Raw genomic sequence first — 27,903 nt, forward strand, 5'->3', positions numbered from 1 at the left:
AAGAACTGTGCCCTGAAATAATCAGCAGCAAAAGGACACAGAGTGGTTCTATCAACCCTAGAATTATCAGAGAACAGGCAGTCATAGAGTACATGTCATATCTGGCAGAATGGCATCAGCACAGGGGGAAGAAAGCAAGCCAGGGAAAAAATCAGGCCGGATAGGGCTACAATATCAAGATATCGCGCTGCCGATAAAGCATTTAGATCATGCGCTTTCTGCAAGAAGGCTAGGTCACACAACTAAAGCTGACTTTTATCAGAGATGATCAGGGGAGAGCGCGAACGCAGTCCCCCACTACCACAAATTATGCAGTCGAGTTTCCCGCATTTGGGGAAATCGCAGGGGTCAGCACATCCGGAGTGCAATGGATGAACCTCACCCTGGGAGAACCACCTTTGTGATCATGGTATCTCCCCTGCCAGGTAAGTATGAGTTGGACTAGGACTCTGGAGGGCGACTGGTCAAGCACACGCCTGTCAAGTGGGGGAGATTCTCCTGATGCAGCACAAATGAACTTTCAGCTGGGGACAACAACTGAAGGGAAGCGGATGGGTGCCTATTCCTGAAGCACCTCAAATGTCAAACTGTATGGACAAGTACAATTATAAGCATTCCCAGGGTGCAGCAGATATATTTGCATACGATGGGTTATCCAAGCAGTCAGCTGCAATACTCATCTGCATATGAAAAGAGAAAGACAGTAGAATGCCATCTATATAGGCCTGATTTGCATAAAGAAGCTCTGCAGGAAGAACTGTGCCCTGAAATAATCAGCAGCAAAAGGACACAGAGTGGTTCTATCAACCCTAGAATTATCAGAGAACAGGCAGTCATAGAGTACATGTCATATCTGGCAGAATGGCATCAGCACAGGGGGAAGAAAGCAAGCCAGGGAAAAAATCAGGCCGGATAGGGCTACAATATCAAGATATCGCACTGCCGATAAAGCATTTAGATCATGCACTTTCTGCAAGAAGGCTAGGTCACACAACTAAAGCTGACTTTTACCAGAGATGATCAGGGGAGAGCGCGAACGCAGTCCCCCACTACCACAAATTATGCAGTCGAGTTTCCCGCATTTGGGGAAATCGCAGGGGTCAGCACATCCGGAGTGCAATGGATGAACCTCACCCTGGGAGAACCACCTTTGTGATCATGGTATCTCCCCTGCCAGGTAAGTATGAGTTGGACTAGGACTCTGGAGGGCGACTGGTCAAGCACACGCCTGTCAAGTGGGGGAGATTCTCCTGATGCAGCACAAATGAACTTTCAGCTAGGGACAACAACTGAAGGGAAGCGGATGGGTGCCTATTCCTGAAGCACCTCAAATGTCAAACTGTACGGACAAGTACAATTATAAGCATTCCCAGGGTGCAGCAGATATATTTGCATACGATGGGTTATCCAAGCAGTCAGCTGCAATACTCATCTGCATATGAAAAGAGAAAGACAGTAGAATGCCATCTATATAGGCCTGATTTGCATAAAGAAGCTCTGCAGGAAGAACTGTGCCCTGAAATAATCAGCAGCAAAAGGACACAGAGTGGTTCTATCAACCCTAGAATTATCAGAGAACAGGCAGTCATAGAGTACATGTCATATCTGGCAGAATGGCATCAGCACAGGGGGAAGAAAGCAAGCCAGGGAAAAAATCAGGCCGGATAGGGCTACAATATCAAGATATCGCGCTGCCGATAAAGCATTTAGATCATGCGCTTTCTGCAAGAAGGCTAGGTCACACAACTAAAGCTGACTTTTACCAGAGATGATCAGGGGAGAGCGCGAACGCAGTCCCCCACTACCACAAATTATGCAGTCGAGTTTCCCGCATTTGGGGAAATCGCAGGGGTCAGCACATCCGGAGTGCAATGGATGAACCTCACCCTGGGAGAACCACCTTTGTGATCATGGTATCTCCCCTGCCAGGTAAGTATGAGTTGGACTAGGACTCTGGAGGGCGACTGGTCAAGCACACGCCTGTCAAGTGGGGGAGATTCTCCTGATGCAGCACAAATGAACTTTCAGCTGGGGACAACAACTGAAGGGAAGCGGATGGGTGCCTATTCCTGAAGCACCTCAAATGTCAAACTGTACGGACAAGTACAATTATAAGCATTCCCAGGGTGCAGCAGATATATTTGCATACGATGGGTTATCCAAGCAGTCAGCTGCAATACTCATCTGCATATGAAAAGAGAAAGACAGTAGAATGCCATCTATATAGGCCTGATTTGCATAAAGAAGCTCTGCAGGAAGAACTGTGCCCTGAAATAATCAGCAGCAAAAGGACACAGAGTGGTTCTATCAACCCTAGAATTATCAGAGAACAGGCAGTCATAGAGTACATGTCATATCTGGCAGAATGGCATCAGCACAGGGGGAAGAAAGCAAGCCAGGGAAAAAATCAGGCCGGATAGGGCTACAATATCAAGATATCGCGCTGCCGATAAAGCATTTAGATCATGCGCTTTCTGCAAGAAGGCTAGGTCACACAACTAAAGCTGACTTTTACCGGAGATGATCAGGGGAGAGCGCGAACGCAGTCCCCCACTACCACAAATTATGCAGTCGAGTTTCCCGCATTTGGGGAAATCGCAGGGGTCAGCACATCCGGAGTGCAATGGATGAACCTCACCCTGGGATAACCACCTTTGTGATCATGGTATCTCCCCTGCCAGGTAAGTATGAGTTGGACTAGGACTCTGGAGGGCGACTGGTCAAGCACACGCCTGTCAAGTGGGGGAGATTCTCCTGATGCAGCACAAATGAACTTTCAGCTGGGGACAACAACTGAAGGGAAGCGGATGGGTGCCTATTCCTGAAGCACCTCAAATGTCAAACTGTACGGACAAGTACAATTATAAGCATTCCCAGGGTGCAGCAGATATATTTGCATACGATGGGTTATCCAAGCAGTCAGCTGCAATACTCATCTGCATATGAAAAGAGAAAGACAGTAGAATGCCATCTATATAGGCCTGATTTGCATAAAGAAGCTCTGCAGGAAGAACTGTGCCCTGAAATAATCAGCAGCAAAAGGACACAGAGTGGTTCTATCAACCCTAGAATTATCAGAGAACAGGCAGTCATAGAGTACATGTCATATCTGGCAGAATGGCATCAGCACAGGGGGAAGAAAGCAAGCCAGGGAAAAAATCAGGCCGGATAGGGCTACAATATCAAGATATCGCGCTGCCGATAAAGCATTTAGATCATGCGCTTTCTGCAAGAAGGCTAGGTCACACAACTAAAGCTGACTTTTACCGGAGATGATCAGGGGAGAGCGCGAACGCAGTCCCCCACTACCACAAATTATGCAGTCGAGTTTCCCGCATTTGGGGAAATCGCAGGGGTCAGCACATCCGGAGTGCAATGGATGAACCTCACCCTGGGAGAACCACCTTTGTGATCATGGTATCTCCCCTGCCAGGTAAGTATGAGTTGGACTAGGACTCTGGAGGGCGACTGGTCAAGCACACGCCTGTCAAGTGGGGGAGATTCTCCTGATGCAGCACAAATGAACTTTCAGCTGGGGACAACAACTGAAGGGAAGCGGATGGGTGCCTATTCCTGAAGCACCTCAAATGTCAAACTGTACGGACAAGTACAATTATAAGCATTCCCAGGGTGCAGCAGATATATTTGCATACGATGGGTTATCCAAGCAGTCAGCTGCAATACTCATCTGCATATGAAAAGAGAAAGACAGTAGAATGCCATCTATATAGGCCTGATTTGCATAAAGAAGCTCTGCAGGAAGAACTGTGCCCTGAAATAATCAGCAGCAAAAGGACACAGAGTGGTTCTATCAACCCTAGAATTATCAGAGAACAGGCAGTCATAGAGTACATGTCATATCTGGCAGAATGGCATCAGCACAGGGGGAAGAAAGCAAGCCAGGGAAAAAATCAGGCCGGATAGGGCTACAATATCAAGATATCGCGCTGCCGATAAAGCATTTAGATCATGCGCTTTCTGCAAGAAGGCTAGGTCACACAACTAAAGCTGACTTTTATCAGAGATGATCAGGGGAGTGCGCGAACGCAGTCCCCCACTACCACAAATTATGCAGTCGAGTTTCCCGCATTTGGGGAAATCGCAGGGGTCAGCACATCCGGAGTGCAATGGATGAACCTCACCCTGGGAGAACCACCTTTGTGATCATGGTATCTCCCCTGCCAGGTAAGTATGAGTTGGACTAGGACTCTGGAGGGCGACTGGTCAAGCACACGCCTGTCAAGTGGGGGAGATTCTCCTGATGCAGCACAAATGAACTTTCAGCTGGGGACAACAACTGAAGGGAAGCGGATGGGTGCCTATTCCTGAAGCACCTCAAATGTCAAACTGTACGGACAAGTACAATTATAAGCATTCCCAGGGTGCAGCAGATATATTTGCATACGATGGGTTATCCAAGCAGTCAGCTGCAATACTCATCTGCATATGAAAAGAGAAAGACAGTAGAATGCCATCTATATAGGCCTGATTTGCATAAAGAAGCTCTGCAGGAAGAACTGTGCCCTGAAATAATCAGCAGCAAAAGGACACAGAGTGGTTCTATCAACCCTAGAATTATCAGAGAACAGGCAGTCATAGAGTACATGTCATATCTGGCAGAATGGCATCAGCACAGGGGGAAGAAAGCAAGCCAGGGAAAAAATCAGGCCGGATAGGGCTACAATATCAAGATATCGCGCTGCCGATAAAGCATTTAGATCATGCGCTTTCTGCAAGAAGGCTAGGTCACACAACTAAAGCTGACTTTTACCAGAGATGATCAGGGGAGAGCGCGAACGCAGTCCCCCACTACCACAAATTATGCAGTCGAGTTTCCCGCATTTGGGGAAATCGCAGGGGTCAGCACATCCGGAGTGCAATGGATGAACCTCACCCTGGGAGAACCACCTTTGTGATCATGGTATCTCCCCTGCCAGGTAAGTATGAGTTGGACTAGGACTCTGGATGGCGACTGGTCAAGCACACGCCTGTCAAGTGGGGGAGATTCTCCTGATGCAGCACAAATGAACTTTCAGCTGGGGACAACAACTGAAGGGAAGCGGATGGGTGCCTATTCCTGAAGCACCTCAAATGTCAAACTGTACGGACAAGTACAATTATAAGCATTCCCAGGGTGCAGCAGATATATTTGCATACGATGGGTTATCCAAGCAGTCAGCTGCAATACTCATCTGCATATGAAAAGAGAAAGACAGTAGAATGCCATCTATATAGGCCTGATTTGCATAAAGAAGCTCTGCAGGAAGAACTGTGCCCTGAAATAATCAGCAGCAAAAGGACACAGAGTGGTTCTATCAACCCTAGAATTATCAGAGAACAGGCAGTCATAGAGTACATGTCATATCTGGCAGAATGGCATCAGCACAGGGGGAAGAAAGCAAGCCAGGGAAAAAATCAGGCCGGATAGGGCTACAATATCAAGATATCGCACTGCCGATAAAGCATTTAGATCATGCGCTTTCTGCAAGAAGGCTAGGTCACACAACTAAAGCTGACTTTTACCAGAGATGATCAGGGGAGAGCACGAACGCAGTCCCCCACTACCACAAATTATGCAGTCGAGTTTCCCGCATTTGGGGAAATCGCAGGGGTCAGCACATCCGGAGTGCAATGGATGAACCTCACCCTGGGAGAACCACCTTTGTGATCATGGTATCTCCCCTGCCAGGTAAGTATGAGTTGGACTAGGACTCTGGAGGGCGACTGGTCAAGCACACGCCTGTCAAGTGGGGGAGATTCTCCTGATGCAGCACAAATGAACTTTCAGCTGGGGACAACAACTGAAGGGAAGCGGATGGGTGCCTATTCCTGAAGCACCTCAAATGTCAAACTGTACGGACAAGTACAATTATAAGCATTCCCAGGGTGCAGCAGATATATTTGCATACGATGGGTTATCCAAGCAGTCAGCTGCAATACTCATCTGCATATGAAAAGAGAAAGACAGTAGAATGCCATCTATATAGGCCTGATTTGCATAAAGAAGCTCTGCAGGAAGAACTGTGCCCTGAAATAATCAGCAGCAAAAGGACACAGAGTGGTTCTATCAACCCTAGAATTATCAGAGAACAGGCAGTCATAGAGTACATGTCATATCTGGCAGAATGGCATCAGCACAGGGGGAAGAAAGCAAGCCAGGGAAAAAATCAGGCCGGATAGGGCTACAATATCAAGATATCGCACTGCCGATAAAGCATTTAGATCATGCACTTTCTGCAAGAAGGCTAGGTCACACAACTAAAGCTGACTTTTACCAGAGATGATCAGGGGAGAGCGCGAACGCAGTCCCCCACTACCACAAATTATGCAGTCGAGTTTCCCGCATTTGGGGAAATCGCAGGGGTCAGCACATCCAGAGTGCAATGGATGAACCTCACCCTGGGAGAACCACCTTTGTGATCATGGTATCTCCCCTGCCAGGTAAGTATGAGTTGGACTAGGACTCTGGAGGGCGACTGGTCAAGCACACGCCTGTCAAGTGGGGGAGATTCTCCTGATGCAGCACAAATGAACTTTCAGCTAGGGACAACAACTGAAGGGAAGCGGATGGGTGCCTATTCCTGAAGCACCTCAAATGTCAAACTGTACGGACAAGTACAATTATAAGCATTCCCAGAGTGCAGCAGATATATTTGCATACGATGGGTTATCCAAGCAGTCAGCTGCAATACTCATCTGCATATGAAAAGAGAAAGACAGTAGAATGCCATCTATATAGGCCTGATTTGCATAAAGAAGCTCTGCAGGAAGAACTGTGCCCTGAAATAATCAGCAGCAAAAGGACACAGAGTGGTTCTATCAACCCTAGAATTATCAGAGAACAGGCAGTCATAGAGTACATGTCATATCTGGCAGAATGGCATCAGCACAGGGGGAAGAAAGCAAGCCAGGGAAAAAATCAGGCCGGATAGGGCTACAATATCAAGATATCGCGCTGCCGATAAAGCATTTAGATCATGCGCTTTCTGCAAGAAGGCTAGGTCACACAACTAAAGCTGACTTTTACCAGAGATGATCAGGGGAGAGCGCGAACGCAGTCCCCCACTACCACAAATTATGCAGTCGAGTTTCCCGCATTTGGGGAAATCGCAGGGGTCAGCACATCCGGAGTGCAATGGATGAACCTCACCCTGGGAGAACCACCTTTGTGATCATGGTATCTCCCCTGCCAGGTAAGTATGAGTTGGACTAGGACTCTGGAGGGCGACTGGTCAAGCACACGCCTGTCAAGTGGGGGAGATTCTCCTGATGCAGCACAAATGAACTTTCAGCTGGGGACAACAACTGAAGGGAAGCGGATGGGTGCCTATTCCTGAAGCACCTCAAATGTCAAACTGTACGGACAAGTACAATTATAAGCATTCCCAGGGTGCAGCAGATATATTTGCATACGATGGGTTATCCAAGCAGTCAGCTGCAATACTCATCTGCATATGAAAAGAGAAAGACAGTAGAATGCCATCTATATAGGCCTGATTTGCATAAAGAAGCTCTGCAGGAAGAACTGTGCCCTGAAATAATCAGCAGCAAAAGGACACAGAGTGGTTCTATCAACCCTAGAATTATCAGAGAACAGGCAGTCATAGAGTACATGTCATATCTGGCAGAATGGCATCAGCACAGGGGGAAGAAAGCAAGCCAGGGAAAAAATCAGGCCGGATAGGGCTACAATATCAAGATATCGCACTGCCGATAAAGCATTTAGATCATGCACTTTCTGCAAGAAGGCTAGGTCACACAACTAAAGCTGACTTTTACCAGAGATGATCAGGGGAGAGCGCGAACGCAGTCCCCCACTACCACAAATTATGCAGTCGAGTTTCCCGCATTTGGGGAAATCGCAGGGGTCAGCACATCCGGAGTGCAATGGATGAACCTCACCCTGGGAGAACCACCTTTGTGATCATGGTATCTCCCCTGCCAGATAAGTATGAGTTGGACTAGGACTCTGGAGGGCGACTGGTCAAGCACACGCCTGTCAAGTGGGGGAGATTCTCCTGATGCAGCACAAATGAACTTTCAGCTGGGGACAACAACTGAAGGGAAGCGGATGGGTGCCTATTCCTGAAGCACCTCAAATGTCAAACTGTACGGACAAGTACAATTATAAGCATTCCCAGGGTGCAGCAGATATATTTGCATACGATGGGTTATCCAAGCAGTCAGCTGCAATACTCATCTGCATATGAAAAGAGAAAGACAGTAGAATGCCATCTATATAGGCCTGATTTGCATAAAGAAGCTCTGCAGGAAGAACTGTGCCCTGAAATAATCAGCAGCAAAAGGACACAGAGTGGTTCTATCAACCCTAGAATTATCAGAGAACAGGCAGTCATAGAGTACATGTCATATCTGGCAGAATGGCATCAGCACAGGGGGAAGAAAGCAAGCCAGGGAAAAAATCAGGCCGGATAGGGCTACAATATCAAGATATCGCGCTGCCGATAAAGCATTTAGATCATGCGCTTTCTGCAAGAAGGCTAGGTCACACAACTAAAGCTGACTTTTACCAGAGATGATCAGGGGAGAGCGCGAACGCAGTCCCCCACTACCACAAATTATGCAGTCGAGTTTCCCGCATTTGGGGAAATCGCAGGGGTCAGCACATCCGGAGTGCAATGGATGAACCTCACCCTGGGAGAACCACCTTTGTGATCATGGTATCTCCCCTGCCAGGTAAGTATGAGTTGGACTAGGACTCTGGAGGGCGACTGGTCAAGCACACGCCTGTCAAGTGGGGGAGATTCTCCTGATGCAGCACAAATGAACTTTCAGCTGGGGACAACAACTGAAGGGAAGCGGATGGGTGCCTATTCCTGAAGCACCTCAAATGTCAAACTGTACGGACAAGTACAATTATAAGCATTCCCAGGGTGCAGCAGATATATTTGCATACGATGGGTTATCCAAGCAGTCAGCTGCAATACTCATCTGCATATGAAAAGAGAAAGACAGTAGAATGCCATCTATATAGGCCTGATTTGCATAAAGAAGCTCTGCAGGAAGAACTGTGCCCTGAAATAATCAGCAGCAAAAGGACACAGAGTGGTTCTATCAACCCTAGAATTATCAGAGAACAGGCAGTCATAGAGTACATGTCATATCTGGCAGAATGGCATCAGCACAGGGGGAAGAAAGCAAGCCAGGGAAAAAATCAGGCCGGATAGGGCTACAATATCAAGATATCGCACTGCCGATAAAGCATTTAGATCATGCGCTTTCTGCAAGAAGGCTAGGTCACACAACTAAAGCTGACTTTTACCAGAGATGATCAGGGGAGAGCGCGAACGCAGTCCCCCACTACCACAAATTATGCAGTCGAGTTTCCCGCATTTGGGGAAATCGCAGGGGTCAGCACATCCGGAGTGCAATGGATGAACCTCACCCTGGGAGAACCACCTTTGTGATCATGGTATCTCCCCTGCCAGGTAAGTATGAGTTGGACTAGGACTCTGGAGGGCGACTGGTCAAGCACACGCCTGTCAAGTGGGGGAGATTCTCCTGATGCAGCACAAATGAACTTTCAGCTGGGGACAACAACTGAAGGGAAGCGGATGGGTGCCTATTCCTGAAGCACCTCAAATGTCAAACTGTACGGACAAGTACAATTATAAGCATTCCCAGGGTGCAGCAGATATATTTGCATACGATGGGTTATCCAAGCAGTCAGCTGCAATACTCATCTGCATATGAAAAGAGAAAGACAGTAGAATGCCATCTATATAGACCTGATTTGCATAAAGAAGCTCTGCAGGAAGAACTGTGCCCTGAAATAATCAGCAGCAAAAGGACACAGAGTGGTTCTATCAACCCTAGAATTATCAGAGAACAGGCAGTCATAGAGTACATGTCATATCTGGCAGAATGGCATCAGCACAGGGGGAAGAAAGCAAGCCAGGGAAAAAATCAGGCCGGATAGGGCTACAATATCAAGATATCGCACTGCCGATAAAGCATTTAGATCATGCGCTTTCTGCAAGAAGGCTAGGTCACACAACTAAAGCTGACTTTTACCAGAGATGATCAGGGGAGAGCGCGAACGCAGTCCCCCACTACCACAAATTATGCAGTCGAGTTTCCCGCATTTGGGGAAATCGCAGGGGTCAGCACATCCGGCGTGCAATGGATGAACCTCACCCTGGGAGCACCACCTTTGTGATCATGGTATCTCCCCTGCCAGGTAAGTATGAGTTGGACTAGGACTCTGGAGGGCGACTGGTCAAGCACACGCCTGTCAAGTGGGGGAGATTCTCCTGATGCAGCACAAATGAACTTTCAGCTGGGGACAACAACTGAAGGGAAGCGGATGGGTGCCTATTCCTGAAGCACCTCAAATGTCAAACTGTACGGACAAGTACAATTATAAGCATTCCCAGGGTGCAGCAGATATATTTGCATACGATGGGTTATCCAAGCAGTCAGCTGCAATACTCATCTGCATATGAAAAGAGAAAGACAGTAGAATGCCATCTATATAGGCCTGATTTGCATAAAGAAGCTCTGCAGGAAGAACTGTGCCCTGAAATAATCAGCAGCAAAAGGACACAGAGTGGTTCTATCAACCCTAGAATTATCAGAGAACAGGCAGTCATAGAGTACATGTCATATCTGGCAGAATGGCATCAGCACAGGGGGAAGAAAGCAAGCCAGGGAAAAATTCAGGCCGGATAGGGCTACAATATCAAGATATCGCGCTGCCGATAAAGCATTTAGATCATGCGCTTTCTGCAAGAAGGCTAGGTCACACAACTAAAGCTGACTTTTACCAGAGATGATCAGGGGAGAGCGCGAACACAGTCCCCCACTACCACAAATTATGCAGTCGAGTTTCCCGCATTTGGGGAAATCGCAGGGGTCAGCACATCCGGAGTGCAATGGATGAACCTCACCCTGGGAGAACCACCTTTGTGATCATGGTATCTCCCCTGCCAGGTAAGTATGAGTTGGACTAGGACTCTGGAGGGCGACTGGTCAAGCACACGCCTGTCAAGTGGGGGAGATTCTCCTGATGCAGCACAAATGAACTTTCAGCTGGGGACAACAACTGAAGGGAAGCGGATGGGTGCCTATTCCTGAAGCACCTCAAATGTCAAACTGTACGGACAAGTACAATTATAAGCATTCCCAGGGTGCAGCAGATATATTTGCATACGATGGGTTATCCAAGCAGTCAGCTGCAATACTCATCTGCATATGAAAAGAGAAAGACAGTAGAATGCCATCTATATAGGCCTGATTTGCATAAAGAAGCTCTGCAGGAAGAACTGTGCCCTGAAATAATCAGCAGCAAAAGGACACAGAGTGGTTCTATCAACCCTAGAATTATCAGAGAACAGGCAGTCATAGAGTACATGTCATATCTGGCAGAATGGCATCAGCACAGGGGGAAGAAAGCAAGCCAGGGAAAAAATCAGGCCGGATAGGGCTACAATATCAAGATATCGCACTGCCGATAAAGCATTTAGATCATGCGCTTTCTGCAAGAAGGCTAGGTCACACAACTAAAGCTGACTTTTACCAGAGATGATCAGGGGAGAGCGCGAACGCAGTCCCCCACTACCACAAATTATGCAGTCGAGTTTCCCGCATTTGGGGAAATCGCAGGGGTCAGCACATCCGGAGTGCAATGGATGAACCTCACCCTGGGAGAACCACCTTTGTGATCATGGTATCTCCCCTGCCAGGTAAGTATGAGTTGGACTAGGACTCTGGAGGGCGACTGGTCAAGCACACGCCTGTCAAGTGGGGGAGATTCTCCTGATGCAGCACAAATGAACTTTCAGCTGGGGACAACAACTGAAGGGAAGCGGATGGGTGCCTATTCCTGAAGCACCTCAAATGTCAAACTGTACGGACAAGTACAATTATAAGCATTCCCAGGGTGCAGCAGATATATTTGCATACGATGGGTTATCCAAGCAGTCAGCTGCAATACTCATCTGCATATGAAAAGAGAAAGACAGTAGAATGCCATCTATATAGACCTGATTTGCATAAAGAAGCTCTGCAGGAAGAACTGTGCCCTGAAATAATCAGCAGCAAAAGGACACAGAGTGGTTCTATCAACCCTAGAATTATCAGAGAACAGGCAGTCATAGAGTACATGTCATATCTGGCAGAATGGCATCAGCACAGGGGGAAGAAAGCAAGCCAGGGAAAAAATCAGGCCGGATAGGGCTACAATATCAAGATATCGCACTGCCGATAAAGCATTTAGATCATGCGCTTTCTGCAAGAAGGCTAGGTCACACAACTAAAGCTGACTTTTACCAGAGATGATCAGGGGAGAGCGCGAACGCAGTCCCCCACTACCACAAATTATGCAGTCGAGTTTCCCGCATTTGGGGAAATCGCAGGGGTCAGCACATCCGGAGTGCAATGGATGAACCTCACCCTGGGAGCACCACCTTTGTGATCATGGTATCTCCCCTGCCAGGTAAGTATGAGTTGGACTAGGACTCTGGAGGGCGACTGGTCAAGCACACGCCTGTCAAGTGGGGGAGATTCTCCTGATGCAGCACAAATGAACTTTCAGCTGGGGACAACAACTGAAGGGAAGCGGATGGGTGCCTATTCCTGAAGCACCTCAAATGTCAAACTGTACGGACAAGTACAATTATAAGCATTCCCAGGGTGCAGCAGATATATTTGCATACGATGGGTTATCCAAGCAGTCAGCTGCAATACTCATCTGCATATGAAAAGAGAAAGACAGTAGAATGCCATCTATATAGGCCTGATTTGCATAAAGAAGCTCTGCAGGAAGAACTGTGCCCTGAAATAATCAGCAGCAAAAGGACACAGAGTGGTTCTATCAACCCTAGAATTATCAGAGAACAGGCAGTCATAGAGTACATGTCATATCTGGCAGAATGGCATCAGCACAGGGGGAAGAAAGCAAGCCAGGGAAAAAATCAGGCCGGATAGGGCTACAATATCAAGATATCGCACTGCCGATAAAGCATTTAGATCATGCACTTTCTGCAAGAAGGCTAGGTCACACAACTAAAGCTGACTTTTACCAGAGATGATCAGGGGAGAGCGCGAACGCAGTCCCCCACTACCACAAATTATGCAGTCGAGTTTCCCGCATTTGGGGAAATCGCAGGGGTCAGCACATCCGGAGTGCAATGGATGAACCTCACCCTGGGAGAACCACCTTTGTGATCATGGTATCTCCCCTGCCAGGTAAGTATGAGTTGGACTAGGACTCTGGAGGGCGACTGGTCAAGCACACGCCTGTCAAGTGGGGGAGATTCTCCTGATGCAGCACAAATGAACTTTCAGCTGGGGACAACAACTGAAGGGAAGCGGATGGGTGCCTATTCCTGAAGCACCTCAAATGTCAAACTGTACGGACAAGTACAATTATAAGCATTCCCAGGGTGCAGCAGATATATTTGCATACGATGGGTTATCCAAGCAGTCAGCTGCAATACTCATCTGCATATGAAAAGAGAAAGACAGTAGAATGCCATCTATATAGGCCTGATTTGCATAAAGAAGCTCTGCAGGAAGAACTGTGCCCTGAAATAATCAGCAGCAAAAGGACACAGAGTGGTTCTATCAACCCTAGAATTATCAGAGAACAGGCAGTCATAGAGTACATGTCATATCTGGCAGAATGGCATCAGCACAGGGGGAAGAAAGCAAGCCAGGGAAAAAATCAGGCCGGATAGGGCTACAATATCAAGATATCGCACTGCCGATAAAGCATTTAGATCATGCGCTTTCTGCAAGAAGGCTAGGTCACACAACTAAAGCTGACTTTTACCAGAGATGATCAGGGGAGAGCGCGAACGCAGTCCCCCACTACCACAAATTATGCAGTCGAGTTTCCCGCATTTGGGGAAATCGCAGGGGTCAGCACATCCGGAGTGCAATGGATGAACCTCACCCTGGGAGAACCACCTTTGTGATCATGGTATCTCCCCTGCCAGGTAAGTATGAGTTGGACTAGGACTCTGGAGGGCGACTGGTCAAGCACACGCCTGTCAAGTGGGGGAGATTCTCCTGATGCAGCACAAATGAACTTTCAGCTGGGGACAACAACTGAAGGGAAGCGGATGGGTGCCTATTCCTGAAGCACCTCAAATGTCAAACTGTACGGACAAGTACAATTATAAGCATTCCCAGGGTGCAGCAGATATATTTGCATACGATGGGTTATCCAAGCAGTCAGCTGCAATACTCATCTGCATATGAAAAGAGAAAGACAGTAGAATGCCATCTATATAGGCCTGATTTGCATAAAGAAGCTCTGCAGGAAGAACTGTGCCCTGAAATAATCAGCAGCAAAAGGACACAGAGTGGTTCTATCAACCCTAGAATTATCAGAGAACAGGCAGTCATAGAGTACATGTCATATCTGGCAGAATGGCATCAGCACAGGGGGAAGAAAGCAAGCCAGGGAAAAAATCAGGCCGGATAGGGCTACAATATCAAGATATCGCACTGCCGATAAAGCATTTAGATCATGCGCTTTCTGCAAGAAGGCTAGGTCACACAACTAAAGCTGACTTTTACCAGAGATGATCAGGGGAGAGCGCGAACGCAGTCCCCCACTACCACAAATTATGCAGTCGAGTTTCCCGCATTTGGGGAAATCGCAGGGGTCAGCACATCCGGAGTGCAATGGATGAACCTCACCCTGGGAGAACCACCTTTGTGATCATGGTATCTCCCCTGCCAGGTAAGTATGAGTTGGACTAGGACTCTGGAGGGCGACTGGTCAAGCACACGCCTGTCAAGTGGGGGAGATTCTCCTGATGCAGCACAAATGAACTTTCAGCTGGGGACAACAACTGAAGGGAAGCGGATGGGTGCCTATTCCTGAAGCACCTCAAATGTCAAACTGTACGGACAAGTACAATTATAAGCATTCCCAGGGTGCAGCAGATATATTTGCATACGATGGGTTATCCAAGCAGTCAGCTGCAATACTCATCTGCATATGAAAAGAGAAAGACAGTAGAATGCCATCTATATAGGCCTGATTTGCATAAAGAAGCTCTGCAGGAAGAACTGTGCCCTGAAATAATCAGCAGCAAAAGGACACAGAGTGGTTCTATCAACCCTAGAATTATCAGAGAACAGGCAGTCATAGAGTACATGTCATATCTGGCAGAATGGCATCAGCACAGGGGGAAGAAAGCAAGCCAGGGAAAAAATCAGGCCGGATAGGGCTACAATATCAAGATATCGCACTGCCGATAAAGCATTTAGATCATGCGCTTTCTGCAAGAAGGCTAGGTCACACAACTAAAGCTGACTTTTACCAGAGATGATCAGGGGAGAGCGCGAACGCAGTCCCCCACTACCACAAATTATGCAGTCGAGTTTCCCGCATTTGGGGAAATCGCAGGGGTCAGCACATCCGGAGTGCAATGGATGAACCTCACCCTGGGAGAACCACCTTTGTGATCATGGTATCTCCCCTGCCAGGTAAGTATGAGTTGGACTAGGACTCTGGAGGGCGACTGGTCAAGCACACGCCTGTCAAGTGGGGGAGATTCTCCTGATGCAGCACAAATGAACTTTCAGCTGGGGACAACAACTGAAGGGAAGCGGATGGGTGCCTATTCCTGAAGCACCTCAAATGTCAAACTGTACGGACAAGTACAATTATAAGCATTCCCAGGGTGCAGCAGATATATTTGCATACGATGGGTTATCCAAGCAGTCAGCTGCAATACTCATCTGCATATGAAAAGAGAAAGACAGTAGAATGCCATCTATATAGGCCTGATTTGCATAAAGAAGCTCTGCAGGAAGAACTGTGCCCTGAAATAATCAGCAGCAAAAGGACACAGAGTGGTTCTATCAACCCTAGAATTATCAGAGAACAGGCAGTCATAGAGTACATGTCATATCTGGCAGAATGGCATCAGCACAGGGGGAAGAAAGCAAGCCAGGGAAAAAATCAGGCCGGATAGGGCTACAATATCAAGATATCACACTGCCGATAAAGCATTTAGATCATGCACTTTCTGCAAGAAGGCTAGGTCACACAACTAAAGCTGACTTTTACCAGAGATGATCAGGGGAGAGCGCGAACGCAGTCCCCCACTACCACAAATTATGCAGTCGAGTTTCCCGCATTTGGGGAAATCGCAGGGGTCAGCACATCTGGAGTGCAATGGATGAACCTCATCCTGGGAGAACCACCTTTGTGATCATGGTATCTCCCCTGCCAGGTAAGTATGAGTTGGACTAGGACTCTGGAGGGCGACTGGTCAAGCACACGCCTGTCAAGTGGGGGAGATTCTCCTGATGCAGCACAAATGAACTTTCAGCTGGGGACAACAACTGAAGGGAAGCGGATGGGTGCCTATTCCTGAAGCACCTCAAATGTCAAACTGTACGGACAAGTACAATTATAAGCATTCCCAGGGTGCAGCAGATATATTTGCATACGATGGGTTATCCAAGCAGTCAGCTGCAATACTCATCTGCATATGAAAAGAGAAAGACAGTAGAATGCCATCTATATAGGCCTGATTTGCATAAAGAAGCTCTGCAGGAAGAACTGTGCCCTGAAATAATCAGCAGCAAAAGGACACAGAGTGGTTCTATCAACCCTAGAATTATCAGAGAACAGGCAGTCATAGAGTACATGTCATATCTGGCAGAATGGCATCAGCACAGGGGGAAGAAAGCAAGCCAGGGAAAAAATCAGGCCGGATAGGGCTACAATATCAAGATATCGCACTGCCGATAAAGCATTTAGATCATGCACTTTCTGCAAGAAGGCTAGGTCACACAACTAAAGCTGACTTTTACCAGAGATGATCAGGGGAGAGCGCGAACGCAGTCCCCCACTACCACAAATTATGCAGTCAAGTTTCCCGCATTTGGGGAAATCGCAGGGGTCAGCACATCCGGCGTGCAATGGATGAACCTCACCCTGGGAGAACCACCTTTGTGATCATGGTATCTCCCCTGCCAGGTAAGTATGAGTTGGACTAGGACTCTGGAGGGCGACTGGTCAAGCACACGCCTGTCAAGTGGGGGAGATTCTCCTGATGCAGCACAAATGAACTTTCAGCTGGGGACAACAACTGAAGGGAAGCGGATGGGTGCCTATTCCTGAAGCACCTCAAATGTCAAACTGTACGGACAAGTACAATTATAAGCATTCCCAGGGTGCAGCAGATATATTTGCATACGATGGGTTATCCAAGCAGTCAGCTGCAATACTCATCTGCATATGAAAAGAGAAAGACAGTAGAATGCCATCTATATAGGCCTGATTTGCATAAAGAAGCTCTGCAGGAAGAACTGTGCCCTGAAATAATCAGCAGCAAAAGGACACAGAGTGGTTCTATCAACCCTAGAATTATCAGAGAACAGGCAGTCATAGAGTACATGTCATATCTGGCAGAATGGCATCAGCACAGGGGGAAGAAAGCAAGCCAGGGAAAAAATCAGGCCGGATAGGGCTACAATATCAAGATATCGCACTGCCGATAAAGCATTTAGATCATGCACTTTCTGCAAGAAGGCTAGGTCACACAACTAAAGCTGACTTTTACCAGAGATGATCAGGGGAGAGCGCGAACGCAGTCCCCCACTACCACAAATTATGCAGTCGAGTTTCCCGCATTTGGGGAAATCGCAGGGGTCAGCACATCCGGAGTGTAATGGATGAACCACCTTTGTGATCATGGTATCTCCCCTGCCAGGTAAGTATGAGTTGGACTAGGACTCTGGAGGGCGACTGGTCAAGCACACGCCTGTCAAGTGGGGGAGATTCTCCTGATGCAGCACAAATGAACTTTCAGCTGGGGACAACAACTGAAGGGAAGCGGATGGGTGCCTATTCCTGAAGCACCTCAAATGTCAAACTGTACGGACAAGTACAATTATAAGCATTCCCAGGGTGCAGCAGATATATTTGCATACGATGGGTTATCCAAGCAGTCAGCTGCAATACTCATCTGCATATGAAAAGAGAAAGACAGTAGAATGCCATCTATATAGGCCTGATTTGCATAAAGAAGCTCTGCAGGAAGAACTGTGCCCTGAAATAATCAGCAGCAAAAGGACACAGAGTGGTTCTATCAACCCTAGAATTATCAGAGAACAGGCAGTCATAGAGTACATGTCATATCTGGCAGAATGGCATCAGCACAGGGGGAAGAAAGCAAGCCAGGGAAAAAATCAGGCCGGATAGGGCTACAATATCAAGATATCGCACTGCCGATAAAGCATTTAGATCATGCGCTTTCTACAAGAAGGCTAGGTCACACAACTAAAGCTGACTTTTACCAGAGATGATCAGGGGAGAGCGCGAACGCAGTCCCCCACTACCACAAATTATGCAGTCGAGTTTCCCGCATTTGGGGAAATCGCAGGGGTCAGCACATCCGGAGTGCAATGGATGAACCTCACCCTGGGAGAACCACCTTTGTGATCATGGTATCTCCCCTGCCAGGTAAGTATGAGTTGGACTAGGACTCTGGAGGGCGACTGGTCAAGCACACGCCTGTCAAGTGGGGGAGATTCTCCTGATGCAGCACAAATGAACTTTCAGCTGGGGACAACAACTGAAGGGAAGCGGATGGGTGCCTATTCCTGAAGCACCTCAAATGTCAAACTGTACGGACAAGTACAATTATAAGCATTCCCAGGGTGCAGCAGATATATTTGCATACGATGGGTTATCCAAGCAGTCAGCTGCAATACTCATCTGCATATGAAAAGAGAAAGACAGTAGAATGCCATCTATATAGGCCTGATTTGCATAAAGAAGCTCTGCAGGAAGAACTGTGCCCTGAAATAATCAGCAGCAAAAGGACACAGAGTGGTTCTATCAACCCTAGAATTATCAGAGAACAGGCAGTCATAGAGTACATGTCATATCTGGCAGAATGGCATCAGCACAGGGGGAAGAAAGCAAGCCAGGGGAAAAAATCAGGCCGGATAGGGCTACAATATCAAGATATCGCACTGCCGATAAAGCATTTAGATCATGCACTTTCTGCAAGAAGGCTAGGTCACACAACTAAAGCTGACTTTTACCAGAGATGATCAGGGGAGAGCGCGAACGCAGTCCCCCACTACCACAAATTATGCAGTCGAGTTTCCCGCATTTGGGGAAATCGCAGGGGTCAGCACATCCGGAGTGCAATGGATGAACCTCACCCTGGGAGAACCACCTTTGTGATCATGGTATCTCCCCTGCCAGGTAAGTATGAGTTGGACTAGGACTCTGGAGGGCGACTGGTCAAGCACACGCCTGTCAAGTGGGGGAGATTCTCCTGATGCAGCACAAATGAACTTTCAGCTGGGGACAACAACTGAAGGGAAGCGGATGGGTGCCTATTCCTGAAGCACCTCAAATGTCAAACTGTACGGACAAGTACAATTATAAGCATTCCCAGGGTGCAGCAGATATATTTGCATACGATGGGTTATCCAAGCAGTCAGCTGCAATACTCATCTGCATATGAAAAGAGAAAGACAGTAGAATGCCATCTATATAGGCCTGATTTGCATAAAGAAGCTCTGCAGGAAGAACTGTGCCCTGAAATAATCAGCAGCAAAAGGACACAGAGTGGTTTCTTTAACCCTAGAATTATCAGAGAACAGGCAGTCATAGAGTACATGTCATATCTGGCAGAATGGCATCAGCACAGGGGGAAGAAAGCAAGCCAGGGAAAAAATCAGGCCGGATAGGGCTACAATATCAAGATATCGCACTGCCGATAAAGCATTTAGATCATGCACTTTCTGCAAGAAGGCTAGGTCACACAACTAAAGCTGACTTTTACCAGAGATGATCAGGGGAGAGCGCGAACGCAGTCCCCCACTACCACAAATTATGCAGTCGAGTTTCCCGCATTTGGGGAAATCGCAGGGGTCAGCACATCCGGAGTGCAATGGATGAACCTCACCCTGGGAGAACCACCTTTGTGATCATGGTATCTCCCCTGCCAGGTAAGTATGAGTTGGACTAGGACTCTGGAGGGCGACTGGTCAAGCACACGCCTGTCAAGTGGGGGAGATTCTCCTGATGCAGCACAAATGAACTTTCAGCTGGGGACAACAACTGAAGGGAAGCGGATGGGTGCCTATTCCTGAAGCACCTCAAATGTCAAACTGTACGGACAAGTACAATTATAAGCATTCCCAGGGTGCAGCAGATATATTTGCATACGATGGGTTATCCAAGCAGTCAGCTGCAATACTCATCTGCATATGAAAAGAGAAAGACAGTAGAATGCCATCTATATAGGCCTGATTTGCATAAAGAAGCTCTGCAGGAAGAACTGTGCCCTGAAATAATCAGCAGCAAAAGGACACAGAGTGGTTCTATCAACCCTAGAATTATCAGAGAACAGGCAGTCATAGAGTACATGTCATATCTGGCAGAATGGCATCAGCACAGGGGGAAGAAAGCAAGCCAGGGAAAAAATCAGGCCGGATAGGGCTACAATATCAAGATATCGCACTGCCGATAAAGCATTTAGATCATGCGCTTTCTGCAAGAAGGCTAGGTCACACAACTAAAGCTGACTTTTACCAGAGATGATCAGGGGAGAGCGCGAACGCAGTCCCCCACTACCACAAATTATGCAGTCGAGTTTCCCGCATTTGGGGAAATCGCAGGGGTCAGCACATCCGGAGTGCAATGGATGAACCTCACCCTGGGAGAACCACCTTTGTGATCATGGTATCTCCCCTGCCAGGTAAGTATGAGTTGGACTAGGACTCTGGAGGGCGACTGGTCAAGCACACGCCTGTCAAGTGGGGGAGATTCTCCTGATGCAGCACAAATGAACTTTCAGCTGGGGACAACAACTGAAGGGAAGCGGATGGGTGCCTATTCCTGAAGCACCTCAAATGTCAAACTGTACGGACAAGTACAATTATAAGCATTCCCAGGGTGCAGCAGATATATTTGCATACGATGGGTTATCCAAGCAGTCAGCTGCAATACTCATCTGCATATGAAAAGAGAAAGACAGTAGAATGCCATCTATATAGACCTGATTTGCATAAAGAAGCTCTGCAGGAAGAACTGTGCCCTGAAATAATCAGCAGCAAAAGGACACAGAGTGGTTCTATCAACCCTAGAATTATCAGAGAACAGGCAGTCATAGAGTACATGTCATATCTGGCAGAATGGCATCAGCACAGGGGGAAGAAAGCAAGCCAGGGAAAAAATCAGGCCGGATAGGGCTACAATATCAAGATATCGCACTGCCGATAAAGCATTTAGATCATGCGCTTTCTGCAAGAAGGCTAGGTCACACAACTAAAGCTGACTTTTACCAGAGATGATCAGGGGAGAGCGCGAACGCAGTCCCCCACTACCACAAATTATGCAGTCGAGTTTCCCGCATTTGGGGAAATCGCAGGGGTCAGCACATCCGGCGTGCAATGGATGAACCTCACCCTGGGAGCACCACCTTTGTGATCATGGTATCTCCCCTGCCAGGTAAGTATGAGTTGGACTAGGACTCTGGAGGGCGACTGGTCAAGCACACGCCTGTCAAGTGGGGGAGATTCTCCTGATGCAGCACAAATGAACTTTCAGCTGGGGACAACAACTGAAGGGAAGCGGATGGGTGCCTATTCCTGAAGCACCTCAAATGTCAAACTGTACGGACAAGTACAATTATAAGCATTCCCAGGGTGCAGCAGATATATTTGCATACGATGGGTTATCCAAGCAGTCAGCTGCAATACTCATCTGCATATGAAAAGAGAAAGACAGTAGAATGCCATCTATATAGGCCTGATTTGCATAAAGAAGCTCTGCAGGAAGAACTGTGCCCTGAAATAATCAGCAGCAAAAGGACACAGAGTGGTTCTATCAACCCTAGAATTATCAGAGAACAGGCAGTCATAGAGTACATGTCATATCTGGCAGAATGGCATCAGCACAGGGGGAAGAAAGCAAGCCAGGGAAAAATTCAGGCCGGATAGGGCTACAATATCAAGATATCGCGCTGCCGATAAAGCATTTAGATCATGCGCTTTCTGCAAGAAGGCTAGGTCACACAACTAAAGCTGACTTTTACCAGAGATGATCAGGGGAGAGCGCGAACACAGTCCCCCACTACCACAAATTATGCAGTCGAGTTTCCCGCATTTGGGGAAATCGCAGGGGTCAGCACATCCGGAGTGCAATGGATGAACCTCACCCTGGGAGAACCACCTTTGTGATCATGGTATCTCCCCTGCCAGGTAAGTATGAGTTGGACTAGGACTCTGGAGGGCGACTGGTCAAGCACACGCCTGTCAAGTGGGGGAGATTCTCCTGATGCAGCACAAATGAACTTTCAGCTGGGGACAACAACTGAAGGGAAGCGGATGGGTGCCTATTCCTGAAGCACCTCAAATGTCAAACTGTACGGACAAGTACAATTATAAGCATTCCCAGGGTGCAGCAGATATATTTGCATACGATGGGTTATCCAAGCAGTCAGCTGCAATACTCATCTGCATATGAAAAGAGAAAGACAGTAGAATGCCATCTATATAGGCCTGATTTGCATAAAGAAGCTCTGCAGGAAGAACTGTGCCCTGAAATAATCAGCAGCAAAAGGACACAGAGTGGTTCTATCAACCCTAGAATTATCAGAGAACAGGCAGTCATAGAGTACATGTCATATCTGGCAGAATGGCATCAGCACAGGGGGAAGAAAGCAAGCCAGGGAAAAAATCAGGCCGGATAGGGCTACAATATCAAGATATCGCACTGCCGATAAAGCATTTAGATCATGCGCTTTCTGCAAGAAGGCTAGGTCACACAACTAAAGCTGACTTTTACCAGAGATGATCAGGGGAGAGCGCGAACGCAGTCCCCCACTACCACAAATTATGCAGTCGAGTTTCCCGCATTTGGGGAAATCGCAGGGGTCAGCACATCCGGAGTGCAATGGATGAACCTCACCCTGGGAGAACCACCTTTGTGATCATGGTATCTCCCCTGCCAGGTAAGTATGAGTTGGACTAGGACTCTGGAGGGCGACTGGTCAAGCACACGCCTGTCAAGTGGGGGAGATTCTCCTGATGCAGCACAAATGAACTTTCAGCTGGGGACAACAACTGAAGGGAAGCGGATGGGTGCCTATTCCTGAAGCACCTCAAATGTCAAACTGTACGGACAAGTACAATTATAAGCATTCCCAGGGTGCAGCAGATATATTTGCATACGATGGGTTATCCAAGCAGTCAGCTGCAATACTCATCTGCATATGAAAAGAGAAAGACAGTAGAATGCCATCTATATAGACCTGATTTGCATAAAGAAGCTCTGCAGGAAGAACTGTGCCCTGAAATAATCAGCAGCAAAAGGACACAGAGTGGTTCTATCAACCCTAGAATTATCAGAGAACAGGCAGTCATAGAGTACATGTCATATCTGGCAGAATGGCATCAGCACAGGGGGAAGAAAGCAAGCCAGGGAAAAAATCAGGCCGGATAGGGCTACAATATCAAGATATCGCACTGCCGATAAAGCATTTAGATCATGCGCTTTCTGCAAGAAGGCTAGGTCACACAACTAAAGCTGACTTTTACCAGAGATGATCAGGGGAGAGCGCGAACGCAGTCCCCCACTACCACAAATTATGCAGTCGAGTTTCCCGCATTTGGGGAAATCGCAGGGGTCAGCACATCCGGAGTGCAATGGATGAACCTCACCCTGGGAGCACCACCTTTGTGATCATGGTATCTCCCCTGCCAGGTAAGTATGAGTTGGACTAGGACTCTGGAGGGCGACTGGTCAAGCACACGCCTGTCAAGTGGGGGAGATTCTCCTGATGCAGCACAAATGAACTTTCAGCTGGGGACAACAACTGAAGGGAAGCGGATGGGTGCCTATTCCTGAAGCACCTCAAATGTCAAACTGTACGGACAAGTACAATTATAAGCATTCCCAGGGTGCAGCAGATATATTTGCATACGATGGGTTATCCAAGCAGTCAGCTGCAATACTCATCTGCATATGAAAAGAGAAAGACAGTAGAATGCCATCTATATAGGCCTGATTTGCATAAAGAAGCTCTGCAGGAAGAACTGTGCCCTGAAATAATCAGCAGCAAAAGGACACAGAGTGGTTCTATCAACCCTAGAATTATCAGAGAACAGGCAGTCATAGAGTACATGTCATATCTGGCAGAATGGCATCAGCACAGGGGGAAGAAAGCAAGCCAGGGAAAAAATCAGGCCGGATAGGGCTACAATATCAAGATATCGCACTGCCGATAAAGCATTTAGATCATGCACTTTCTGCAAGAAGGCTAGGTCACACAACTAAAGCTGACTTTTACCAGAGATGATCAGGGGAGAGCGCGAACGCAGTCCCCCACTACCACAAATTATGCAGTCGAGTTTCCCGCATTTGGGGAAATCGCAGGGGTCAGCACATCCGGAGTGCAATGGATGAACCTCACCCTGGGAGAACCACCTTTGTGATCATGGTATCTCCCCTGCCAGGTAAGTATGAGTTGGACTAGGACTCTGGAGGGCGACTGGTCAAGCACACGCCTGTCAAGTGGGGGAGATTCTCCTGATGCAGCACAAATGAACTTTCAGCTGGGGACAACAACTGAAGGGAAGCGGATGGGTGCCTATTCCTGAAGCACCTCAAATGTCAAACTGTACGGACAAGTACAATTATAAGCATTCCCAGGGTGCAGCAGATATATTTGCATACGATGGGTTATCCAAGCAGTCAGCTGCAATACTCATCTGCATATGAAAAGAGAAAGACAGTAGAATGCCATCTATATAGGCCTGATTTGCATAAAGAAGCTCTGCAGGAAGAACTGTGCCCTGAAATAATCAGCAGCAAAAGGACACAGAGTGGTTCTATCAACCCTAGAATTATCAGAGAACAGGCAGTCATAGAGTACATGTCATATCTGGCAGAATGGCATCAGCACAGGGGGAAGAAAGCAAGCCAGGGAAAAAATCAGGCCGGATAGGGCTACAATATCAAGATATCGCACTGCCGATAAAGCATTTAGATCATGCGCTTTCTGCAAGAAGGCTAGGTCACACAACTAAAGCTGACTTTTACCAGAGATGATCAGGGGAGAGCGCGAACGCAGTCCCCCACTACCACAAATTATGCAGTCGAGTTTCCCGCATTTGGGGAAATCGCAGGGGTCAGCACATCCGGAGTGCAATGGATGAACCTCACCCTGGGAGAACCACCTTTGTGATCATGGTATCTCCCCTGCCAGGTAAGTATGAGTTGGACTAGGACTCTGGAGGGCGACTGGTCAAGCACACGCCTGTCAAGTGGGGGAGATTCTCCTGATGCAGCACAAATGAACTTTCAGCTGGGGACAACAACTGAAGGGAAGCGGATGGGTGCCTATTCCTGAAGCACCTCAAATGTCAAACTGTACGGACAAGTACAATTATAAGCATTCCCAGGGTGCAGCAGATATATTTGCATACGATGGGTTATCCAAGCAGTCAGCTGCAATACTCATCTGCATATGAAAAGAGAAAGACAGTAGAATGCCATCTATATAGGCCTGATTTGCATAAAGAAGCTCTGCAGGAAGAACTGTGCCCTGAAATAATCAGCAGCAAAAGGACACAGAGTGGTTCTATCAACCCTAGAATTATCAGAGAACAGGCAGTCATAGAGTACATGTCATATCTGGCAGAATGGCATCAGCACAGGGGGAAGAAAGCAAGCCAGGGAAAAAATCAGGCCGGATAGGGCTACAATATCAAGATATCGCACTGCCGATAAAGCATTTAGATCATGCGCTTTCTGCAAGAAGGCTAGGTCACACAACTAAAGCTGACTTTTACCAGAGATGATCAGGGGAGAGCGCGAACGCAGTCCCCCACTACCACAAATTATGCAGTCGAGTTTCCCGCATTTGGGGAAATCGCAGGGGTCAGCACATCCGGAGTGCAATGGATGAACCTCACCCTGGGAGAACCACCTTTGTGATCATGGTATCTCCCCTGCCAGGTAAGTATGAGTTGGACTAGGACTCTGGAGGGCGACTGGTCAAGCACACGCCTGTCAAGTGGGGGAGATTCTCCTGATGCAGCACAAATGAACTTTCAGCTGGGGACAACAACTGAAGGGAAGCGGATGGGTGCCTATTCCTGAAGCACCTCAAATGTCAAACTGTACGGACAAGTACAATTATAAGCATTCCCAGGGTGCAGCAGATATATTTGCATACGATGGGTTATCCAAGCAGTCAGCTGCAATACTCATCTGCATATGAAAAGAGAAAGACAGTAGAATGCCATCTATATAGGCCTGATTTGCATAAAGAAGCTCTGCAGGAAGAACTGTGCCCTGAAATAATCAGCAGCAAAAGGACACAGAGTGGTTCTATCAACCCTAGAATTATCAGAGAACAGGCAGTCATAGAGTACATGTCATATCTGGCAGAATGGCATCAGCACAGGGGGAAGAAAGCAAGCCAGGGAAAAAATCAGGCCGGATAGGGCTACAATATCAAGATATCGCACTGCCGATAAAGCATTTAGATCATGCGCTTTCTGCAAGAAGGCTAGGTCACACAACTAAAGCTGACTTTTACCAGAGATGATCAGGGGAGAGCGCGAACGCAGTCCCCCACTACCACAAATTATGCAGTCGAGTTTCCCGCATTTGGGGAAATCGCAGGGGTCAGCACATCCGGAGTGCAATGGATGAACCTCACCCTGGGAGAACCACCTTTGTGATCATGGTATCTCCCCTGCCAGGTAAGTATGAGTTGGACTAGGACTCTGGAGGGCGACTGGTCAAGCACACGCCTGTCAAGTGGGGGAGATTCTCCTGATGCAGCACAAATGAACTTTCAGCTGGGGACAACAACTGAAGGGAAGCGGATGGGTGCCTATTCCTGAAGCACCTCAAATGTCAAACTGTACGGACAAGTACAATTATAAGCATTCCCAGGGTGCAGCAGATATATTTGCATACGATGGGTTATCCAAGCAGTCAGCTGCAATACTCATCTGCATATGAAAAGAGAAAGACAGTAGAATGCCATCTATATAGGCCTGATTTGCATAAAGAAGCTCTGCAGGAAGAACTGTGCCCTGAAATAATCAGCAGCAAAAGGACACAGAGTGGTTCTATCAACCCTAGAATTATCAGAGAACAGGCAGTCATAGAGTACATGTCATATCTGGCAGAATGGCATCAGCACAGGGGGAAGAAAGCAAGCCAGGGAAAAAATCAGGCCGGATAGGGCTACAATATCAAGATATCGCACTGCCGATAAAGCATTTAGATCATGCGCTTTCTGCAAGAAGGCTAGGTCACACAACTAAAGCTGACTTTTACCAGAGATGATCAGGGGAGAGCGCGAACGCAGTCCCCCACTACCACAAATTATGCAGTCGAGTTTCCCGCATTTGGGGAAATCGCAGGGGTCAGCACATCCGGAGTGCAATGGATGAACCTCACCCTGGGAGAACCACCTTTGTGATCATGGTATCTCCCCTGCCAGGTAAGTATGAGTTGGACTAGGACTCTGGAGGGCGACTGGTCAAGCACACGCCTGTCAAGTGGGGGAGATTCTCCTGATGCAGCACAAATGAACTTTCAGCTGGGGACAACAACTGAAGGGAAGCGGATGGGTGCCTATTCCTGAAGCACCTCAAATGTCAAACTGTACGGACAAGTACAATTATAAGCATTCCCAGGGTGCAGCAGATATATTTGCATACGATGGGTTATCCAAGCAGTCAGCTGCAATACTCATCTGCATATGAAAAGAGAAAGACAGTAGAATGCCATCTATATAGGCCTGATTTGCATAAAGAAGCTCTGCAGGAAGAACTGTGCCCTGAAATAATCAGCAGCAAAAGGACACAGAGTGGTTCTATCAACCCTAGAATTATCAGAGAACAGGCAGTCATAGAGTACAT

The 27,903-nt window shown here is 47.7% G+C and overlaps 36 non-coding genes and 1 pseudogene across 36 annotated transcripts; all 37 read right to left on the minus strand.

The window, feature by feature from the left end:
- Nucleotides 1-269: 269 nt before the first annotated feature.
- On the minus strand, nt 270-433 carry LOC142115229 (U1 spliceosomal RNA). The gene has a single exon (XR_012682100.1). It is a non-coding gene; the product is annotated as a U1 spliceosomal RNA (small nuclear RNA).
- A 588-nt stretch (nt 434-1,021) lies between these two features.
- On the minus strand, nt 1,022-1,185 carry LOC142115231 (U1 spliceosomal RNA). The gene has a single exon (XR_012682102.1). It is a non-coding gene; the product is annotated as a U1 spliceosomal RNA (small nuclear RNA).
- Nucleotides 1,186-1,773: 588 nt separating this feature from the next.
- LOC142115232 (U1 spliceosomal RNA) lies at nt 1,774-1,937 on the minus strand. The gene has a single exon (XR_012682103.1). It is a non-coding gene; the product is annotated as a U1 spliceosomal RNA (small nuclear RNA).
- Nucleotides 1,938-2,525: 588 nt separating this feature from the next.
- Nucleotides 2,526-2,689, minus strand: LOC142115168 (U1 spliceosomal RNA). The gene has a single exon (XR_012682047.1). It is a non-coding gene; the product is annotated as a U1 spliceosomal RNA (small nuclear RNA).
- Nucleotides 2,690-3,277: 588 nt separating this feature from the next.
- LOC142115233 (U1 spliceosomal RNA) lies at nt 3,278-3,441 on the minus strand. The gene has a single exon (XR_012682104.1). It is a non-coding gene; the product is annotated as a U1 spliceosomal RNA (small nuclear RNA).
- A 588-nt stretch (nt 3,442-4,029) lies between these two features.
- On the minus strand, nt 4,030-4,193 carry LOC142115205 (U1 spliceosomal RNA). Its single transcript, XR_012682078.1, has one exon. It is a non-coding gene; the product is annotated as a U1 spliceosomal RNA (small nuclear RNA).
- Nucleotides 4,194-4,781: 588 nt separating this feature from the next.
- Nucleotides 4,782-4,945, minus strand: LOC142115235 (U1 spliceosomal RNA). The gene has a single exon (XR_012682105.1). It is a non-coding gene; the product is annotated as a U1 spliceosomal RNA (small nuclear RNA).
- A 588-nt stretch (nt 4,946-5,533) lies between these two features.
- On the minus strand, nt 5,534-5,697 carry LOC142115160 (U1 spliceosomal RNA). Its single transcript, XR_012682040.1, has one exon. It is a non-coding gene; the product is annotated as a U1 spliceosomal RNA (small nuclear RNA).
- Nucleotides 5,698-6,285: 588 nt separating this feature from the next.
- On the minus strand, nt 6,286-6,449 carry LOC142115135 (U1 spliceosomal RNA). Its single transcript, XR_012682016.1, has one exon. It is a non-coding gene; the product is annotated as a U1 spliceosomal RNA (small nuclear RNA).
- A 588-nt stretch (nt 6,450-7,037) lies between these two features.
- On the minus strand, nt 7,038-7,201 carry LOC142115236 (U1 spliceosomal RNA). The gene has a single exon (XR_012682106.1). It is a non-coding gene; the product is annotated as a U1 spliceosomal RNA (small nuclear RNA).
- A 588-nt stretch (nt 7,202-7,789) lies between these two features.
- LOC142115163 (U1 spliceosomal RNA) lies at nt 7,790-7,953 on the minus strand. Its single transcript, XR_012682042.1, has one exon. It is a non-coding gene; the product is annotated as a U1 spliceosomal RNA (small nuclear RNA).
- Nucleotides 7,954-8,541: 588 nt separating this feature from the next.
- LOC142115043 (U1 spliceosomal RNA) lies at nt 8,542-8,705 on the minus strand. Its single transcript, XR_012681932.1, has one exon. It is a non-coding gene; the product is annotated as a U1 spliceosomal RNA (small nuclear RNA).
- A 588-nt stretch (nt 8,706-9,293) lies between these two features.
- LOC142115044 (U1 spliceosomal RNA) lies at nt 9,294-9,457 on the minus strand. Its single transcript, XR_012681933.1, has one exon. It is a non-coding gene; the product is annotated as a U1 spliceosomal RNA (small nuclear RNA).
- Nucleotides 9,458-10,045: 588 nt separating this feature from the next.
- On the minus strand, nt 10,046-10,209 carry LOC142115172 (U1 spliceosomal RNA). Its single transcript, XR_012682051.1, has one exon. It is a non-coding gene; the product is annotated as a U1 spliceosomal RNA (small nuclear RNA).
- Nucleotides 10,210-10,797: 588 nt separating this feature from the next.
- LOC142115154 (U1 spliceosomal RNA) lies at nt 10,798-10,961 on the minus strand. Its single transcript, XR_012682033.1, has one exon. It is a non-coding gene; the product is annotated as a U1 spliceosomal RNA (small nuclear RNA).
- A 588-nt stretch (nt 10,962-11,549) lies between these two features.
- LOC142115045 (U1 spliceosomal RNA) lies at nt 11,550-11,713 on the minus strand. Its single transcript, XR_012681934.1, has one exon. It is a non-coding gene; the product is annotated as a U1 spliceosomal RNA (small nuclear RNA).
- A 588-nt stretch (nt 11,714-12,301) lies between these two features.
- Nucleotides 12,302-12,465, minus strand: LOC142115158 (U1 spliceosomal RNA). The gene has a single exon (XR_012682038.1). It is a non-coding gene; the product is annotated as a U1 spliceosomal RNA (small nuclear RNA).
- A 588-nt stretch (nt 12,466-13,053) lies between these two features.
- Nucleotides 13,054-13,217, minus strand: LOC142115046 (U1 spliceosomal RNA). Its single transcript, XR_012681935.1, has one exon. It is a non-coding gene; the product is annotated as a U1 spliceosomal RNA (small nuclear RNA).
- Nucleotides 13,218-13,805: 588 nt separating this feature from the next.
- On the minus strand, nt 13,806-13,969 carry LOC142115047 (U1 spliceosomal RNA). The gene has a single exon (XR_012681936.1). It is a non-coding gene; the product is annotated as a U1 spliceosomal RNA (small nuclear RNA).
- Nucleotides 13,970-14,557: 588 nt separating this feature from the next.
- On the minus strand, nt 14,558-14,721 carry LOC142115049 (U1 spliceosomal RNA). The gene has a single exon (XR_012681938.1). It is a non-coding gene; the product is annotated as a U1 spliceosomal RNA (small nuclear RNA).
- A 588-nt stretch (nt 14,722-15,309) lies between these two features.
- Nucleotides 15,310-15,473, minus strand: LOC142115050 (U1 spliceosomal RNA). The gene has a single exon (XR_012681939.1). It is a non-coding gene; the product is annotated as a U1 spliceosomal RNA (small nuclear RNA).
- A 588-nt stretch (nt 15,474-16,061) lies between these two features.
- On the minus strand, nt 16,062-16,225 carry LOC142115188 (U1 spliceosomal RNA). Its single transcript, XR_012682065.1, has one exon. It is a non-coding gene; the product is annotated as a U1 spliceosomal RNA (small nuclear RNA).
- A 588-nt stretch (nt 16,226-16,813) lies between these two features.
- On the minus strand, nt 16,814-16,977 carry LOC142115175 (U1 spliceosomal RNA). Its single transcript, XR_012682053.1, has one exon. It is a non-coding gene; the product is annotated as a U1 spliceosomal RNA (small nuclear RNA).
- A 588-nt stretch (nt 16,978-17,565) lies between these two features.
- LOC142115196 (U1 spliceosomal RNA) lies at nt 17,566-17,713 on the minus strand (annotated as a pseudogene).
- A 588-nt stretch (nt 17,714-18,301) lies between these two features.
- LOC142115051 (U1 spliceosomal RNA) lies at nt 18,302-18,465 on the minus strand. Its single transcript, XR_012681940.1, has one exon. It is a non-coding gene; the product is annotated as a U1 spliceosomal RNA (small nuclear RNA).
- Nucleotides 18,466-19,054: 589 nt separating this feature from the next.
- On the minus strand, nt 19,055-19,218 carry LOC142115053 (U1 spliceosomal RNA). Its single transcript, XR_012681941.1, has one exon. It is a non-coding gene; the product is annotated as a U1 spliceosomal RNA (small nuclear RNA).
- Nucleotides 19,219-19,806: 588 nt separating this feature from the next.
- LOC142115054 (U1 spliceosomal RNA) lies at nt 19,807-19,970 on the minus strand. The gene has a single exon (XR_012681942.1). It is a non-coding gene; the product is annotated as a U1 spliceosomal RNA (small nuclear RNA).
- Nucleotides 19,971-20,558: 588 nt separating this feature from the next.
- Nucleotides 20,559-20,722, minus strand: LOC142115055 (U1 spliceosomal RNA). The gene has a single exon (XR_012681943.1). It is a non-coding gene; the product is annotated as a U1 spliceosomal RNA (small nuclear RNA).
- Nucleotides 20,723-21,310: 588 nt separating this feature from the next.
- Nucleotides 21,311-21,474, minus strand: LOC142115174 (U1 spliceosomal RNA). Its single transcript, XR_012682052.1, has one exon. It is a non-coding gene; the product is annotated as a U1 spliceosomal RNA (small nuclear RNA).
- A 588-nt stretch (nt 21,475-22,062) lies between these two features.
- LOC142115155 (U1 spliceosomal RNA) lies at nt 22,063-22,226 on the minus strand. Its single transcript, XR_012682034.1, has one exon. It is a non-coding gene; the product is annotated as a U1 spliceosomal RNA (small nuclear RNA).
- Nucleotides 22,227-22,814: 588 nt separating this feature from the next.
- Nucleotides 22,815-22,978, minus strand: LOC142115056 (U1 spliceosomal RNA). The gene has a single exon (XR_012681944.1). It is a non-coding gene; the product is annotated as a U1 spliceosomal RNA (small nuclear RNA).
- A 588-nt stretch (nt 22,979-23,566) lies between these two features.
- On the minus strand, nt 23,567-23,730 carry LOC142115159 (U1 spliceosomal RNA). Its single transcript, XR_012682039.1, has one exon. It is a non-coding gene; the product is annotated as a U1 spliceosomal RNA (small nuclear RNA).
- A 588-nt stretch (nt 23,731-24,318) lies between these two features.
- On the minus strand, nt 24,319-24,482 carry LOC142115057 (U1 spliceosomal RNA). The gene has a single exon (XR_012681945.1). It is a non-coding gene; the product is annotated as a U1 spliceosomal RNA (small nuclear RNA).
- Nucleotides 24,483-25,070: 588 nt separating this feature from the next.
- Nucleotides 25,071-25,234, minus strand: LOC142115058 (U1 spliceosomal RNA). The gene has a single exon (XR_012681946.1). It is a non-coding gene; the product is annotated as a U1 spliceosomal RNA (small nuclear RNA).
- A 588-nt stretch (nt 25,235-25,822) lies between these two features.
- LOC142115059 (U1 spliceosomal RNA) lies at nt 25,823-25,986 on the minus strand. The gene has a single exon (XR_012681947.1). It is a non-coding gene; the product is annotated as a U1 spliceosomal RNA (small nuclear RNA).
- A 588-nt stretch (nt 25,987-26,574) lies between these two features.
- On the minus strand, nt 26,575-26,738 carry LOC142115061 (U1 spliceosomal RNA). Its single transcript, XR_012681949.1, has one exon. It is a non-coding gene; the product is annotated as a U1 spliceosomal RNA (small nuclear RNA).
- A 588-nt stretch (nt 26,739-27,326) lies between these two features.
- LOC142115062 (U1 spliceosomal RNA) lies at nt 27,327-27,490 on the minus strand. The gene has a single exon (XR_012681950.1). It is a non-coding gene; the product is annotated as a U1 spliceosomal RNA (small nuclear RNA).
- Between the last annotated feature and the right edge of the window lie 413 nt (nt 27,491-27,903).

The sequence above is a fragment of the Mixophyes fleayi genome, unplaced genomic scaffold (assembly GCF_038048845.1).
Source record: "Mixophyes fleayi isolate aMixFle1 unplaced genomic scaffold, aMixFle1.hap1 Scaffold_1536, whole genome shotgun sequence".
Classification (NCBI taxonomy): domain Eukaryota; kingdom Metazoa; phylum Chordata; class Amphibia; order Anura; family Limnodynastidae; genus Mixophyes; species Mixophyes fleayi.